General features: G+C 47.6%; 1 protein-coding gene across 2 annotated transcripts in view; it reads left to right on the forward strand.

Moving 5' to 3' along the window:
* Window positions 1-5,472: 5,472 nt before the first annotated feature.
* Window positions 5,473-15,521, forward strand: part of LOC124595638 (acyl-CoA Delta-9 desaturase-like) — a 666,968-nt gene continuing 656,919 nt past the window's right edge. Inside the window, exon 1 of one of the 2 annotated variants that reach the window (XM_047134467.1) lies at window positions 5,473-5,693. The gene's annotated coding sequence lies outside the window, so the exon portion shown is untranslated. The remainder of the gene's footprint in view (window positions 5,694-15,521) is intronic. The other variant, XM_047134466.1, reaches the window with a different exon arrangement.

The following is a 15,521-nucleotide window of genomic DNA, read 5'->3' on the forward strand; positions in this document are numbered from 1 at the left end:
TTTATCGTGTATCCGAAATTTAAAGGATTCCTTGTGATAGTCAGGTGGATGACTTCACATTTTTCGTTATTTAGAGTCAATTACGACTTTTCGTACCATACAGATATCTTGTGTAAATCGTTTTGGAATTTTGTTTAGATTATCTGATGACTTTATAAGACGGTAAATGACAGCATCATCTGCAAACAATCTGAGAGTGCTTCTCGGATTGTCTCACACATTGTTCATGTGGATCAAGAACAGCAGAGGGCCTATAAAACTTTCTTGGAGAACGTCAGAGATTACTTCTATTTCACTCGATGACTACTGAAATTTATTCTTCCCTAGTGGCATTTGAGAATAGAACAGCGATGTGCTGAAGTGGTGAGGGGGGGGGGGGGGGAGAAGATCGTAGCATCAGAAGTAGTCTCCTCATCCGTCACACACCGTGACGTGAGCTACGGATGTATAAATTCGAGTTACGCAGAAGCTTACTGACAGTCAACTTTACTGTCCAATACAGCTTCCTGGCGATGAGTTTTAAGTAATTTCTCCAAGAATTTAATAATAAGAGATTGTACACTGAAGCGCAACAAACTGGCACAGGCATGCGTATTTCAGTACAGAGATACGTAAACAGGCAGAATATGGTGCTGCGGTCGGTAACGCCTATATAAGACAACAAGTGTCTGGTGCAGTTGTTATATCGGTTACTGCTGCTACAATGGCAGGTTGCAAAGATTTAAGTGAGGTTGAACGTCGTGTTATAGTCGAGGCACGAGCGATGGGACACAGCATCACCGAGGTAGCGTTGAAGTGGGCATTTTCCCGTACGCCCGTTAAACGAGTGTCCCATGAATATCAGGAATCCGGCAAAACATCAACTGTCCAATATCGCTGCGGTCGGAAAAAGATCCTGCAAGAACGGGAGCAACGACGACTGAAGAGAATTGTTCAACGTGACAGAAGTGCAAATTGCTGCAGATTTCAATGCTGAGCATCAACAAGTGTCAGCGTGCGAGCCATTCATCGAAACATCATCGATATGGGCTTTCGAAGCCCAAGGTCCACTCGTGTACCCTTGATGACTGCACGACACAAAGCTTTACGCCTCACCTGGGGCCGTCAACATGACATTTGACTGTTGATGACTGGGAACAGATTACCCGGTCAGACGAGTCTCGTTTGAAATTGTATCGTGCTGATGCTCGTGAACGGGTATGTAGACAACCTCATGAATCCATGGACCATGCTTGTCAGCGGGGGACTATTCAAGTTGGTGGAGACTCTGTAATGATGTGGGGCGTGTGCAGTTGGAGTGATATGGGACCCCTGAGACGTCTACATATGATTCTGACGGGTGTCACATAAGTAAGCATCCTGTCTGATTATCTGCCTCCATTCATGTCAATTACACATTCTGACGGACTTGGGCAATTCCAGCTGGAGAATTCTACATCCTGCACGTCCAGAATTGCTATAGAGTGTCTCCAGAAACACTCTTCCTAGTTTAAACACTTCCGCTGGTCACCAAACTCCCCAGATACGAACATAATTGAGCATACCTGGGATACCTTGCAACGTACTGTTCAGAAGAGATCTCAATCCCCTCGTACTCTTGTGGATTTATGGGCAGCCGTGCAGGATTCATAGTGTCAATACATCTACATCTACATACATACTCCGCAAGGCACCTGACGGTGTGTGACGGAGGGTACTTTGAGTACCTCCGTCGGTTCTCCCTTCTATTCCAGTCTCGTATTGTTTGTGGAAAGAAAGACTGTCGGTATGCCTCTGTGTGGGCTCTAATCTCTCTGATTTTATCCTCATGGTCTCTTCGCGAGATATACGTAGTAGGGAGCAATATACTGCTGGATTCCTCGGTGAAGGTATGTTCTCGAAACTTCAACAAAAGCCCGTATCGAGCTACTGAGCGTCTCTCTTGCAGTCTTGCACTGGAGTTTGTCTATCATCTCCGTAAGGCTTTCGCGACAACTAAATGATCCTGTAACGAAGCGTGCTGCTCTCCGTTGGATCTTCTCTATCCCTTCTATCAACCCTATCTGGTATGGATCCCACACCGGTGAGCAGTATTCAAGCAGTGGGCTAACAAGTGTACCGTAACCTACTTCCTTTGTTTTCGGATTGCATTTCCTTAGGACTCTTCCAATGAATCTCAGTCTGGCATCTACTTTACCGACGATTAATTTTACGTGGTCATTCCATTTTAGATCACTCCTAATGCCTACTCCTAGATAATTTATGGAATTAACTGCTTCCAGTTGCTGACCTGCTATATTGCAGCTAAATGATAAGGGATCTATCTTCCTATGTATTCGCAGCACATTACACTTGTCTACATTGAGATTCAGTTTGCATTCCCTGCACCATGCGCCAATTCGTTGCACATCCTCCTGCACTTATCCGCAAAAAGCCTCATTGAACTTCCGATGTTATCCACAAGGTCATTTATGTATATTGCGAATAGAACGGTCCTACGACACTCCCCTGCGGCACACCTGAAATCACTCTTACTTCGAAAGACTTCTCTCCATTGAGAATGATATGCTGCGTTTGGTTATCTAGGAACTCTTCAATCCAATCACACAATTGGGCCGGCTGGAGTGGCCGTGCGGTTCTAGGCGTTGCAGTCTGGAGCCGGGCGACCGCTACGGTCCTTGGTTCGAATCCTGCCTCGGACATGGATGTGTGTGATGCCCTTAGGTTAGTTAGGTTTAATTAGTTCTAAGTTCTAGGCCAGGGGTCTCCAAACTTTTTAGTACGCGGGCCACATTGACTCCTCCACGAAGTTATAAGGGCCAAGATCTACCTAGTAGGATTAAAGCATCCTACCACTCCACGAACACCGTAATGTAAGTCTAAAGGAAAGATGAAATCGCAAAAATCTAACGTTGTGAGAATAGCTAGCACTGAAATGAACTACGATTTTTATATTATTACATAATTTTCATTAATGGACGTACCTGACCGAAATTCTGGCGTATTTTACTCTGGCGAATTTCACCGACAAATAAGTATGTTACTGCACATTCTTCACGAAAGCGTCCTGCAAAGTTAACTAAATCTCAAAATCATTGTTAGCAACACTATTACTGCAAGACGTAACAGGGGTAGAGTATGTCAACGCATTCTTATTTCAAGCGGCGTAACAATAAGTTTAGTTATGCAGTCTTGTAGCGAGTAGCAGAGCCAATGTCGCGGTGTATTGGTCAGGAGAGGGCCACGAAACTCAATTGTTGACAGTATAGGTACCACCTCAAATATTTGGCGTGCCGGATACGGGGAATGTCCGGCCAGCTAACGCGGTTTCGGCCCGCGGGTCGTAGTTTGGAGACCCCTGTTCTAGGCGACTAATGACCTCAGAAGTTAAGTCGCATAGTGCTCAGAGCCATTTGAGCCACACAATTGGTCTGATAGTCCATATGCTCTTACTTTGTTCATTAAACGACTGTGGGGAACTGTATCAAACGCCTTGCAGAAGTCCAGAAACCTGGGACCCCGTGTCTATGGCCCTCTGAGTCTCGTGGACGAATACCGCGAGCTGGGTTTCACACGATCGTCTTTTTCGAAACCCATGCTGATTCCTACAGAGTAGATTTCTAGTCTCCAGAGAAGTCATTACACTCGAACATAATACGTGTTGCAAAATACTACAACTGATCGACCCTCCAGTACTACGAGGGCAGTTCAATAAGTAATGCAACACATTTTTTTTCTGAAACAGGGGTTGTTTTATTCAGCATTGAAATACCCCAGTTCATTCCCCAATCTTTTAGCTACACAACACTATTTTTCAACGTAATCTCCATTCAATGCTACGGCCTTACGCCACCTTGAAATGAGGGCCTGTATGCCTGCACTGTAGCATTCCACTGGTCGATGTCGGAGCCAACGTCGTACTGCATCAATAACTTCTTCAAAAATGGTTCAAATGGCTCTGAGCACTATGCGACTTAACTTCTGAGGTCATCAGTCGCCTAGAACTTAGAACTAATTAAACCTAACTAACCTAAGGACATCACGCACATCCATGCCCGAGGCAGGATTCGAACCTGCGACCGTAGCGGTCACGCGGTTCCAGACTGAAGCGCCTTTAACCGCACGGCCACACCGGCCGGCAATAACTTCTTCATCATCCGCGTAGTGCCTCCCACGGATTGCGTCCTTCATTGGGCCAAACATATGGAAATCCGACGGTGCGAGATCGGGGCTGTAGGGTACATGAGGAAGAACAGTCCACTGAAGTTTTGTGAGCTCCTCTCGGGTGCGAAGACTTGTGTGAGGTCTTGCGTTGTCATGAAGAAGGAGAAGTTCGTTCTGATTTTTGTGCCTACGAACACGCTGAAGTCGTTTCTTCAATGTCTGAAGAGTAGCACAATACACTTCAGAGTTGATCGTTTGACCATGGGGAAGGACATCGAACAGAATAACCCCTTCAGCGTCCCAGAAGACTGTAACCATGACTTTACCGGCTGAGGGTATGGCTTTAAACTTTTTCTTGGTAGGGGAGTGGGTGTGGCGCCACTCCATTGATTGCCGTTTTGTTTCAGGTTCGAAGTGATGAACCCATGTTTCATCGCCTGTAACAATCTTTGACAAGAAATTGTCACCCTCAGCCACATGACGAGCAAGCAATTCCGCACAGATGGTTCTCCTTTGCTCTTTATGGTGTTCGGTTAGACAACGAGGGACCCAGCGGGAACAAACCTTTGAATATCCCAACTGGGGAACAATTGTGACAGCACTACCAACAGAGATGTCAAGTTGAGCACTGAGTTGTTTGATGGTGATCCGTCGATCATCTCGAACGAGTGTGTTCGCACGCTCCGCCATTGCAGGAGTCACAGCTGTGCACGGCCGGCTCGCACGCGGGAGATCAGACAGTCTTGCTTGACCTTGCGGCGATGATGACACACGCTTTGCCCAACGACTCACCGTGCTTTTGTCCACTGCCAGATCACCGTAGATATTCTGCCAGCGCCTATGAATATCTGAGATGCCCTGGTTTTCCGCCAAAAGAAACTCGATCACTGCCCGTTGTGTGCAACACACATCCGTTACAGACGCCATTTTAACAGCTCCGTACAGCGCTGCCACCTGTGGAAGTCAATGAAACTATACGAGACGAAGGGGGAATGTTTGAAAATATTCCACAAGAAATTTCCGGTTTTTTCAACCAAAATTGGCCGAGAAAAAAAATGTGTTGCATTACTTATTGAACTGCCCTCGTACTTCAGAGATTAGTCGAGTCCATGCCACGTCGTGTTCTGGCACTTAAGCGTGCTCGTGGGGGCCCTACACGATATTCGGCATGTGTTGCGGATTTTTGGGTTCGGCAGCACGTGACGCCGGCCGGCCGGCCTGCCTGCGCAGAGTGCCGCGGCGCGGCGCTGGCCCCCGCCGGTGTTCGCGCGCCGTGCGGCAGGGGCGCCTCCGTCGCTTTGCCAGCTCCGCAGGCCGCGTCGTGGGCGCCGAGTGGATCAGTCAGCGCCGGGCGTCGACGCCGGACAGTTTGTGGTGGGCGTGACGTGGAGTAGCTCTCTGTTCTGTCGCCGGCGTGTGCGAGTGGCGGGCGGCGCGCGGCAGCTGACTGGGACATGCGGACCGGCCGCGACACAGGCGCGCACCAATCCTGTCGGCACTGACTCGAGGCCGCGAGCTGAGTGACTGAAGCACCGGCAACAGTACGACAGGTGAGCGCCAGCTTACAGTTTACTACGGAGATACCGACGGCGCGGTACGGGAAAGCGGCTCGTTCGAACCGCAAAAAAATGTAAATATTTTCCGGTGCCAATTTTTCAACAGTGACCACCAAAAAAAGAAACTTATGACTGTTTGCGATGTGGTGGGAGGCAGTGACTATATTCAGAAAGGGTTTTTCCTTGATAAGGGATGGCCACTGTGACAGAAATATGTTGTAATGTGCTAGTTCGTTAATGTTGTTCATAATGGACTGAATTTTAGCTTACGGCTCACGCGAATTCTGCCGAGATACACGGAGATTGTAATTCATAAGGGCAGATCCCGAAAAGCAAAAAACACCGTAGCGCGTAATTGAAGGATTGTGTTCTATCTGCTCCGCCTTTTCCACTTACCGAGCAAGTACATTTGAGAGGGATAAGACTCGCCTTTGCAGGGACGTCAGTGACGCTGAGGAGTGAAGCAAAGCCGGCAGAAGCTGCTGGCGGCGGCCACCTGTTCGGACGGCGACGTCCTTGGCCACCCACGAGAGTGCCACGCCCCTTTTTCTCGGCGTCGCGTGTTCTCGCCGCCGAGCACAACGTCTCCCTGACGACAGCTCTTCCGCCTCCCCGTCTCCCTACTTCAAGTCAACGCAAAAGCAGGCACTCTTGTCGTCAAATCAGCGATCTACCTCGCATTATCTACATTTTGCTACCTAAAAGAGTGTAGGAATGGCAAGTGTAATGAGGACGGACGGAAGCCATAATGACATCATAACAGAACCATCCCAGCATTCCATCATCGTAATTTTGGGACGTTTAATATACTGACATGACAAAAGTCGTGGGATACCTCCTAATATCGTTCAAAAATGGCTCTGAGCACTATGAGACTTAACAACTGAGGTCATCAGTCCCCTAGACTTAGAACTTCTTAAACCTAACTAACCTAAGGGCATCACACACATCCATGCCCGAGGCAGCATTCGAACCTGCGACCGTAGCAGCAGCGCGGTTCTGGACTGAAGCGCCTAGAACCGCTCGGCCACAGCGGCCGGCCCTATTATCATGTCGGACCTCCTTTTACCTGATGTGGTGCAGCTGATCGACGTGGCATGGACTCAACAAGCCGTTGGTAGTCTCCTGCAGAAATAATGAGCCATGCTTTCTCTGTAGCCGCCCATAACTGTGAAACAGTGCAGGGTTTTGTGCACGAACTGACCTCTCGATTATGTGTTTAGTGTTGTTAAAAGGCCTGTAGAGTGTACAAGGGGCGTGAACCACGGCAGATGTCGCGTAATCACCGTGCAGGAAATGGAGACACCGAGTACTACACTTGAGAAACAGCGTTATAAGCATCTGACGGAGTTTCAAAATCACGTTGCTGTTGGTCTCCATTTGGTCGGCTGGTCGTAAAGTGCATCCAGATTTGTGGCCGACCGGAGTGGCCGAGCGGTTCTTCTAGGCGCTACAGTCTGTAACCGCGTGACCGCTACAGTCGCAGGTTCGAATCCTGCATCGGGCATGGATGTGTGTGATGTCCTTAGGTTAGTTAGGTTTAAGTAGTTCTAAGTTCTAGGGGACTGATGACCTCAGAAGTTAAGCCCCATATTGCTCAGAGCCATTTGAACCATTTGAACCAGATTTGTGGGTCATTCCGATGTAGCAGTGTCCTGTTGATGGACTGCATGGGGACATGGAGCCAGCCATACTCGTTGTCAAAGTTCCAATAGACCACACGTGACCATCACGAGGGGGTACCGTCGTATTATCCATCAAACCTTTTCAAATCCGCCACACACTGTCTTCTTCTTCTTTACGCGATCAAGCCCAGAGGACGGCGCGCTGCAACATGGTTCCTCCTCCACTGGGTTCTGTTTTGTGCCTCTTGGCGCCAATCATTCTCTATTCCAATCTGCAAGAGGTCCTCATGGATTCCATCCCTCCATCTCTTCTTTGGTCTTCCTAGTGGGCGTCTTCCACAGGGAGTACAATCCATAGCTTTCAAAGGCCATCGGCATTTATCCATCCGACTGACATGTCCTGCCCATACAAGGCGCTTGGTTCTCATCAGTCCTACAATGTTTGGTCTATCGTACATTTCGTCTAGTTCACAGTTATGTCTGATCTTCCATTCTCTAGTAATATCATCTTGTACCAGACCAAAGATCTTCCTTAAGACTTTCCGCTCAAAAACAAGAAGAGTGTTCAAGTTATTTTTCCGGACACTCCAAGTTTCACAACCATGCGGTACTACGGGTTGAATCATTGTTTCATACAGCTAGAGTTTGAAATTCCTCGAGAGACCACGTGACGCAAGAAGTTGACTGAGACCAAAGTATGATCGTTTGGCGGCTTGGATCCTCGCTTTGATTTCTGCTTTACATGCTGCGCCTTCTGTAAAGATTCCCCCCAGATATTTAAATTCACGAACCCTTTCGTAGGATCGGTTTCCGACTATCAAAGGCTGCACAGTGAGTCTCTTGAATAAGCATGCGCCCTGCTCATGAGCAGATATTCCATCTTTGATTCATTCAGAAGGAGTCCAATTTTGCTTGCTTCCGCCTCCACGCTTTCACTCATCCGCATTAGTTCCTCCTCAGCTCTGGACAACAGGGTCACATCAGCAGCAAATGCGAGATGTGTGAGTTTCTCTGCCTCTACTTCTATACCCTCGAAGCTTTTATGAGAGACTTCTCTCTGACATATCTTTGCAAGTGTCAGGTTGAACAATACCGGTGACATTCTGTGTCATCCCGCAAAATGGTCGGATATATGTAAATAAAACGTTCTCGGTTTTCAAGCCGCGTCAGTTCGAATAAAATCCTCGAGCTTTCGATGACCATCTCCACCATCGTCGTCAGGAGTTCACAGACTGCCGGGGCTGCTACGGTTTCTCGCTTATATACGCATGATGACATCATCAGCAGCCAATCAGATAGACCCAACGTGGCGCGCGCGCGTAAGTCGACCCGGGCAGGTAGCGGAGCTATTGCCCGTGGCAGCACCGGTGACGTCTGGTGGCGCCAGGGGCAGGCGCCACGTTTGAAACTGCCGCTCTCGCGCCGCGCATCTGTCTTTGCTTTCTTTCGAATGCTTTGACTTCATGTAATGTAACATGGCAATCTTATATCAAGTTCCAGAAGATCAGATGATAGCAGCATAAGACTGTTGAAACCAGTCATCTTGGAACAATAAAAGTGTTTACACTGTGATCGCGGCGTACGGAGTGTGTTTTTCATTTCCTGAAATTAAATAATTTAGATCAGTATTTGTATCAAAATTTAGAAGGTACTCTCACCTCTGCAAAAGATAGTTATGATCTTCACAAACGAATTTGCATCCTGCCCTACCACAAAGGCAGACTTCTCATTTTAGTGTCCGTTTGAAGAAGCTCGGAACGTTTGAGATCTTTTGACTAGTGTATCCAGAGCGATTTGTCATGAAATCTCAAAAGTGTTTCACCGTTCACCCCTAGTTTTGCGACTGAAACGCCAGATGCTCAAAAATCTTCCTTTGGTCAGAGAGGAACACATTTTTTCCACATTTCAAGTTTTATTTCCCCCATACCTTGCCCCTCCAACGTCAGGCGCGTAATGGGGCCCCTTAGGGAAATGGCAGCAAGAGAGGGGAAGAAAACCAATGTGCACTCCGTGTGCATACCGGGGGGAGTCATTCCAGATGTGGAAAGGGTCTTTCCGGATGCCATGAAGGGTACAGGGTGCACCCATCTGCAGGTGGTCGCTCATGTCGGCACCAATGATGTGTGTCGCTATGGATCGGAGGAAATCCTCTCTGGCTTCCGGCGGCTATCTGATTTGGTGAAGACTGCCAGTCTCGCTAGCGGGATGAAAGCAGAGCTCACCATCTGCAGCATCGTCGACAGGACTGACTGCGGACCTTTGGTACAGAGCCGAGTGGAGGGTCTGAATCAGAGGCTGAGACGGTTCTGCGACCGTGTGGGCTGCAGATTCCTCGACTTGCGCCATAGGGTGGTGGGGTTTCGGGTTCCGCTGGATAGGTCAGGAGTCCACTACACGCAACAAGCGGCTACACGGGTAGCAGGGGTTGTGTGGCGTGGGCTGGGCGGTTTTTTAGGTTAGATGGCCTTGGGCAAGTACAGAAAGGGCAACAGCCTCAACGGGTGCGGGGCAAAGTCAGGACATGCGGGGAACAAGCAGCAATCGGTATTCTAATTGTCAACTGTCGAAGCTGCGTTGGTAAAGTACCGGAACTTCAAGCGCTGATAGAAAGCACCGAAGCTGAAATCGTTATAGGTACAGAAAGCTGGCTTAAGCCAGAGATAAATTCTGCCGAAATTTTTACAAAGGTACAGACGGTGTTTAGAAAGGATAGATTGCATGCAACCGGTGGTGGAGTGTTCATCGCTGTTAGTAGTAGTTTATCCTGTAGTGAAGTAGAAGTGGATAGTTCCTGTGAATTATTATGGGTGGAGGTTACACTAAACAACCGAACTAGGTTAATAATTGGCTCCTTTTACCGACCTCCCGACTCAGCAGCATTAGTGGCAGAACAACTGAGAGAAAATTTGGAATACATTTCACATAAATTTTCTCAGCATGTTATAGTCTTAGGTGGAGATTTCAATTTACCAGATATAGACTGGGACACTCAGATGTTTAGGACGGGTGGTAGGGACAGAGCATCGAGTGACATTATACTGAGTGCACTATCCGAAAATTACCTCGAGCAATTAAACAGAGAACCGACTCGTGGAGATAACATATTGGACCTACTGATAACAAACAGACCCGAACTTTTCGAATCTGTATGTACAGAGCAGGGAATCAGTGATCATAAGGCCGTTGCAGCATCCCTGAATATGGAAGTTAATAGGAATATAAAAAAAGGGAGGAAGGTTTATCTGTTTAGCAAGAGTAATAGAAGGCAGATTTCAGACTACCTAACAGATCAAAACGAAAATTTCTGTTCCGACACTGACAATGTTGAGTGTTTATGGAAAAAGTTCAAGGCAATCGTAAAATGCGTTTTAGACAGGTACGTGCCGAGTAAAACTGTGAGGGACGGGAAAAACCCGCCGTGGTACAACAACAAAGTTAGGAAACTACTGCGAAAGCAAAGAGAGCTCCACTCCAAGTTTAAACGCAGCCAAAACCTCTCAGACAAACAGAAGCTAAACGATGTCAAAGTTAGCGTAAGGAGGGCTATGCGTGAAGCGTTCATTGAATTCGAAAGTAAAATTCTATGTACCGACTTGACAGAAAATCCTAGGAAGTTCTGGTCTTACGTTAAATCAGTAAGTGGCTCGAAACAGCATATCCAGACACTACGGGATGATGATGGCATTGAAACAGAGGATGACTCGCGTAAAGCTGAAATACTAAACACCTTTTTCCAAAGCTGTTTCACAGAGGAAGACCGCACTGCAGTTCCTTCTCTAAATCCTCGCACAAACGAAAAAATGGCTGACATCGAAATAAGTGTCCAAGGAATAGAAAAGCAACTGGAATCACTCAATAGAGGAAAGTCCACTGGACCTGACGGGATACCAATTCGATTCTACACAGAGTACGCGAAAGAACTTGGCCCCCTTCTAACAGCCGTGTACCGCAAGTCTCTAGAGGAACGGAGGGTTCCAAATGATTGGAAAAGAGCACAGATAGTCCCAGTCTTCAAGAAGGGTCGTCGAGCAGATGCGCAAAACTATAGACCTATATCTCTTACGTCGATCTCTTGTAGAATTTTAGAACATGTTTTTTGCTCGCGTATCATGTCATTTCTGGAAACCCAGAATCTACTATGTAGGAATCAACATGGATTCCGGAAACAGCGATCGTGTGAGACCCAACTCGCCTTATTTGTTCATGAGACCCAGAAAATATTAGATACAGGCTCCCAGGTAGATGCTATTTTTCTTGACTTCCGGAAGGCGTTCGATACAGTTCCGCACTGTCGCCTGATAAACAAAGTAAGAGCCTACGGAATATCAGACCAGCTGTGTGGCTGGATTGAAGAGTTTTTAGCAAACAGAACACAGCATGTTGTTATCAATGGAGAGACGTCTACAGACGTTAAAGTAACCTCTGGCGTGCCACAGGGGAGTGTTATGGGACCATTGCTTTTCACAATATATATAAATGACTTAGTAGATAGTGTCGGAAGTTCCATGCGGCTTTTCGCGGATGATGCTGTAGTATACAGAGAAGTTGCTGCATTAGAAAATTGTAGCGAAATACAGGAAGATCTGCAGCGGATAGGCACTTGGTGCAGGGAGTGGCAACTGACCCTTAACATAGACAAATGTAATGTATTGCGAATACGTAGAAAGAAGGATCCTTTATTGTATGATTATATGATAGCGGAACAAACACTGGTAGCAGTTACTTCTGTAAAATATCTGGGAGTATGCGTACGGAACGATTTGAAGTGGAATGATCATATAAAACTAATTGTTGGTAAGGCGGGTACCAGGTTGAGATTCATTGGGAGAGTGCTTAGAAAATGTAGTCCATCAACAAAGGAGGTGGCTTACAAAACACTCGTTCGACCTATACTTGAGTATTGCTCATCAGTGTGGGATCCGTACCAGGTCGGGTTGACGGAGGAGATAGAGAAGATCCAAAGAAGAGCGGCGCGTTTCGTCACTGGGTTATTTGGTAACCGTGATAGCGTTACGGATATGTTTAATAAACTCAAGTGGCAGACTCTGCAAGAGAGGCGCTCTGCATCGCGGTGTAGCTTGCTCGCCAGGTTTCGAGAGGGTGCGTTTCTGGATGAGGTATCGAATATATTGCTTCCCCCTACTTATACTTCCCGAGGAGATCACGAATGTAAAATTAGAGAGATTAGAGCGCGCACGGAGGCTTTCAGACAGTCGTTCTTCCCGCGAACCATACGCGACTGGAACAGGAAAGGGAGGTAATGACAGTGGCACGTAAAGTGCCCTCCGCCACACACCGTTGGGTGGCTTGCGGAGTATCAATGTAGATGTAGATGAACTAAGATGAGTTGCCTCCACCCCCACCGGGACAGTGAAGAATCTGGCAGCAATTCAGCGATATTTCTAGATATCCTGTAACATTTTCACCAGACAGGATGCAGCAGTTCGTGGTCTAGTCGTTAGTTTTTCGGCCTCTGGATTGCCGAGTCTTGGGTTTGATTCTCGGCCTGGTTGGAGATTTTCTTCACTCGTGTTTGTGTTGTCCCAATCATTCCATCACAAAGACGAGCAAGTAGCTTAAACGGCGTCAGCTAGAAAGTCTTGGGTCAGGGTGCCCAACAACCCAGATGGGATCTACCGACCAATAATGCCATTCCATCATTTCTACCGGAGAGGAAGGCTCCACACACCATCAGTGGTCAATTATGGACTGCTGTTGGGTTACTACCACAACTTTGCCGGCCGCGGTGGCCGTGCGGTTCTGACGCTGCAGTCCGGAACCGCGGGACTGCTACGGTCGCAGGTTCGAATCCTGCTTCGGGTATGAGTGTGTGTGATGTCCTTAGGTTAGTTAGGTTTAAGTAGTTCTAAGTGCTAGGGGACTTATGACCTAAGATGTTGAGTCCCATAGTGCTCAGAGCCATTTTTGAACCACAACGTCTTTCAGTCTCTCGAAAAATTTTATCAGCGTCTCAGAGTCATTTTGTTTCAACCTACACTTACATATTTTATCGATGGATGTCATTCCAGAAGCGTATCATCGAAACTCCAACATATAATTTTTGTTCGGCTGCCATACTAGTCCCCCGGGTTCGATTCCCGGCGGGGTCAGGGATTTTCTCTGCCTCGTGATGGCTGAGTGTTGTGTGATGTCCTTAGGTTAGTTAGGTTTAAGTAGTTCTAAGTTCTAGGGGACTGATGACCTGAGATGTTAAGTCCCATAGTGCTCAGAGCCAGTTTGCCATACTAGTCCAACTATGCTGCAGCCAATATCCCCATGAAATACTGTAACTTACAATTTCTTACAATTTTTGGCCAGTTACCCCCCCCCCCCCCCCTTGTCCAACGTACCTTTCCTTTAAGTTGACCCAATGAATAGCAAATCAGAAATTAGCTCATTTTACAAAATTTTCATCGTCTTACAAAATTTTCATCGTCTCACGGTACTTTCCGCGTCTTACAATAGCTCCCTTGTGTCGCTTCGTGTTGCCTTGATTTTTTTAAGTAACGCTTGTGTGTTACTTAGAGGGACGATGTTATATCTAAAGAGAGAGAGAGAGAGAGAGAGAGAGAGAGAGAGAGAGAGAGAGACTTCGATAGTTGTGCTTTAACGCTTCCCCATTCTTACGCCCAATGTCACATGCCCATCTGTAGATTATTCGGCATTCAATACAACACGCAACGCTGGACAAGTAGATTCAATTTTTTTTAAACCACAGAGAGCGAGTGGAGGTGTCGACGCCCATTTCGAAAATCTGTTACAAGGCACACCTTGATCCACCTACACGAAAATATTTTATCATTTCAAAAGCGCAAAGGACAGTTTTTGACGCTGACTGCGTGGTGTAATGTCAATAGTGTACGGCACTACAAAAATATAAAGCATGAAGGGGTATACATTGTCCCCAAGTACAGATGCATACTTGTGTTGATCCACTGCGCTTCCAGAATGGCGAGATCACTCAGGGAATAAGGCTCCCTCCTTCGATCTGGACTTTTCCAGTGTTTATTGCAGGCTGTTCGCTTCCAGATGTTTCACGTCGTACACGCCAACGGCCACCCGTCCAATAGAGCACAAAACGTGATTCACATGACACGGCTACCTTCAGCACTCATTGTACGTCCGGTTGCGGTAATGGCGTGCAAATTCCAGCCTTCGTCGCCGATGAACAGCAGTTAGCATGGCCGCCTGACCCTGGCGCCTGCTGCGGAGGTTCGTAAGCAGCGACGTTAGCCGAACGGCCGTTGGGGAGACACTGTTGGTAGCGCCTTGGTTCATCTGGGCGCTTAGTTGCTCAATAGTTGCACGTCTATTCGCCCGTACACATCACCGCAGCTGTCGTTTATCCCTATCATCTATGGCCCGTGGTGCACCACAGTTGTATCGGAGCCATTTTGCCATGCATGGTACACTTTAACCACGCCGGCACACGAGCAGCTTACAGACTTAGCCATTTCGGAAACCCTTCCACTCTTGGCCACCGAGCGAGATGGCGTAGTGGTTGGCACACTGGACTCGCATTCGGGAGAACGACGATTCAAAGCAGCATCTGGCCATCCTGATTTAGGTTTTCCGTGATTTCCTAAGTCGCTTCAGGTAAATGCCGGGCTGGTTCCTGTGCAAGGGCACGGCCGACTTCCTTCCGCAAACTTCCCTAATCGTATTGGACCGATGTCCTAGCTGTTTGCCGGCCGGTGTGGCCGTGCGGTTCTAGGCGCTTCAGTCTGGAACCGCGTGACCGCTACGGTCGCAGGTTCGAATCCTGCCTCGGGCATGGATGTGTGTGATGTCCTTAGGTTAGTTAGGTTTAAGTAGTTCTAAGTTCTAGGGGACTGATGACCGCAGATGTTAAGTCCCATAGTGCTCAGAGCCATTTTGAACCTCGCTGTTTGGTCTCCTCCCCCGGATCAACCAACCAACCACTCTTGGGCCGAAATCGGATGATCATAGCGTTTTTGACGTCAGATAAATCGCTCCGCTTCCACATTACGAGAGCGACTGCACTAACTCCGCCCGCCGCCTTCTCCTATTCCCTCTGGCACGCTTTATATGCCCTCCATCGCTAGTGCCGCCACTTTCGGTCTGTGGATGGCTATTGCAGGTTGATGCTGAACATAGACGATGGTCACATTAATGTGACTGGACAGTGTGTTATGTTATTCTGTTTTACGATTTGTACTCTAAAGTAATTAACGCT

Source organism: Schistocerca americana, chromosome 2, assembly GCF_021461395.2.
Source record: "Schistocerca americana isolate TAMUIC-IGC-003095 chromosome 2, iqSchAmer2.1, whole genome shotgun sequence".
NCBI classification, from domain to species: domain Eukaryota; kingdom Metazoa; phylum Arthropoda; class Insecta; order Orthoptera; family Acrididae; genus Schistocerca; species Schistocerca americana.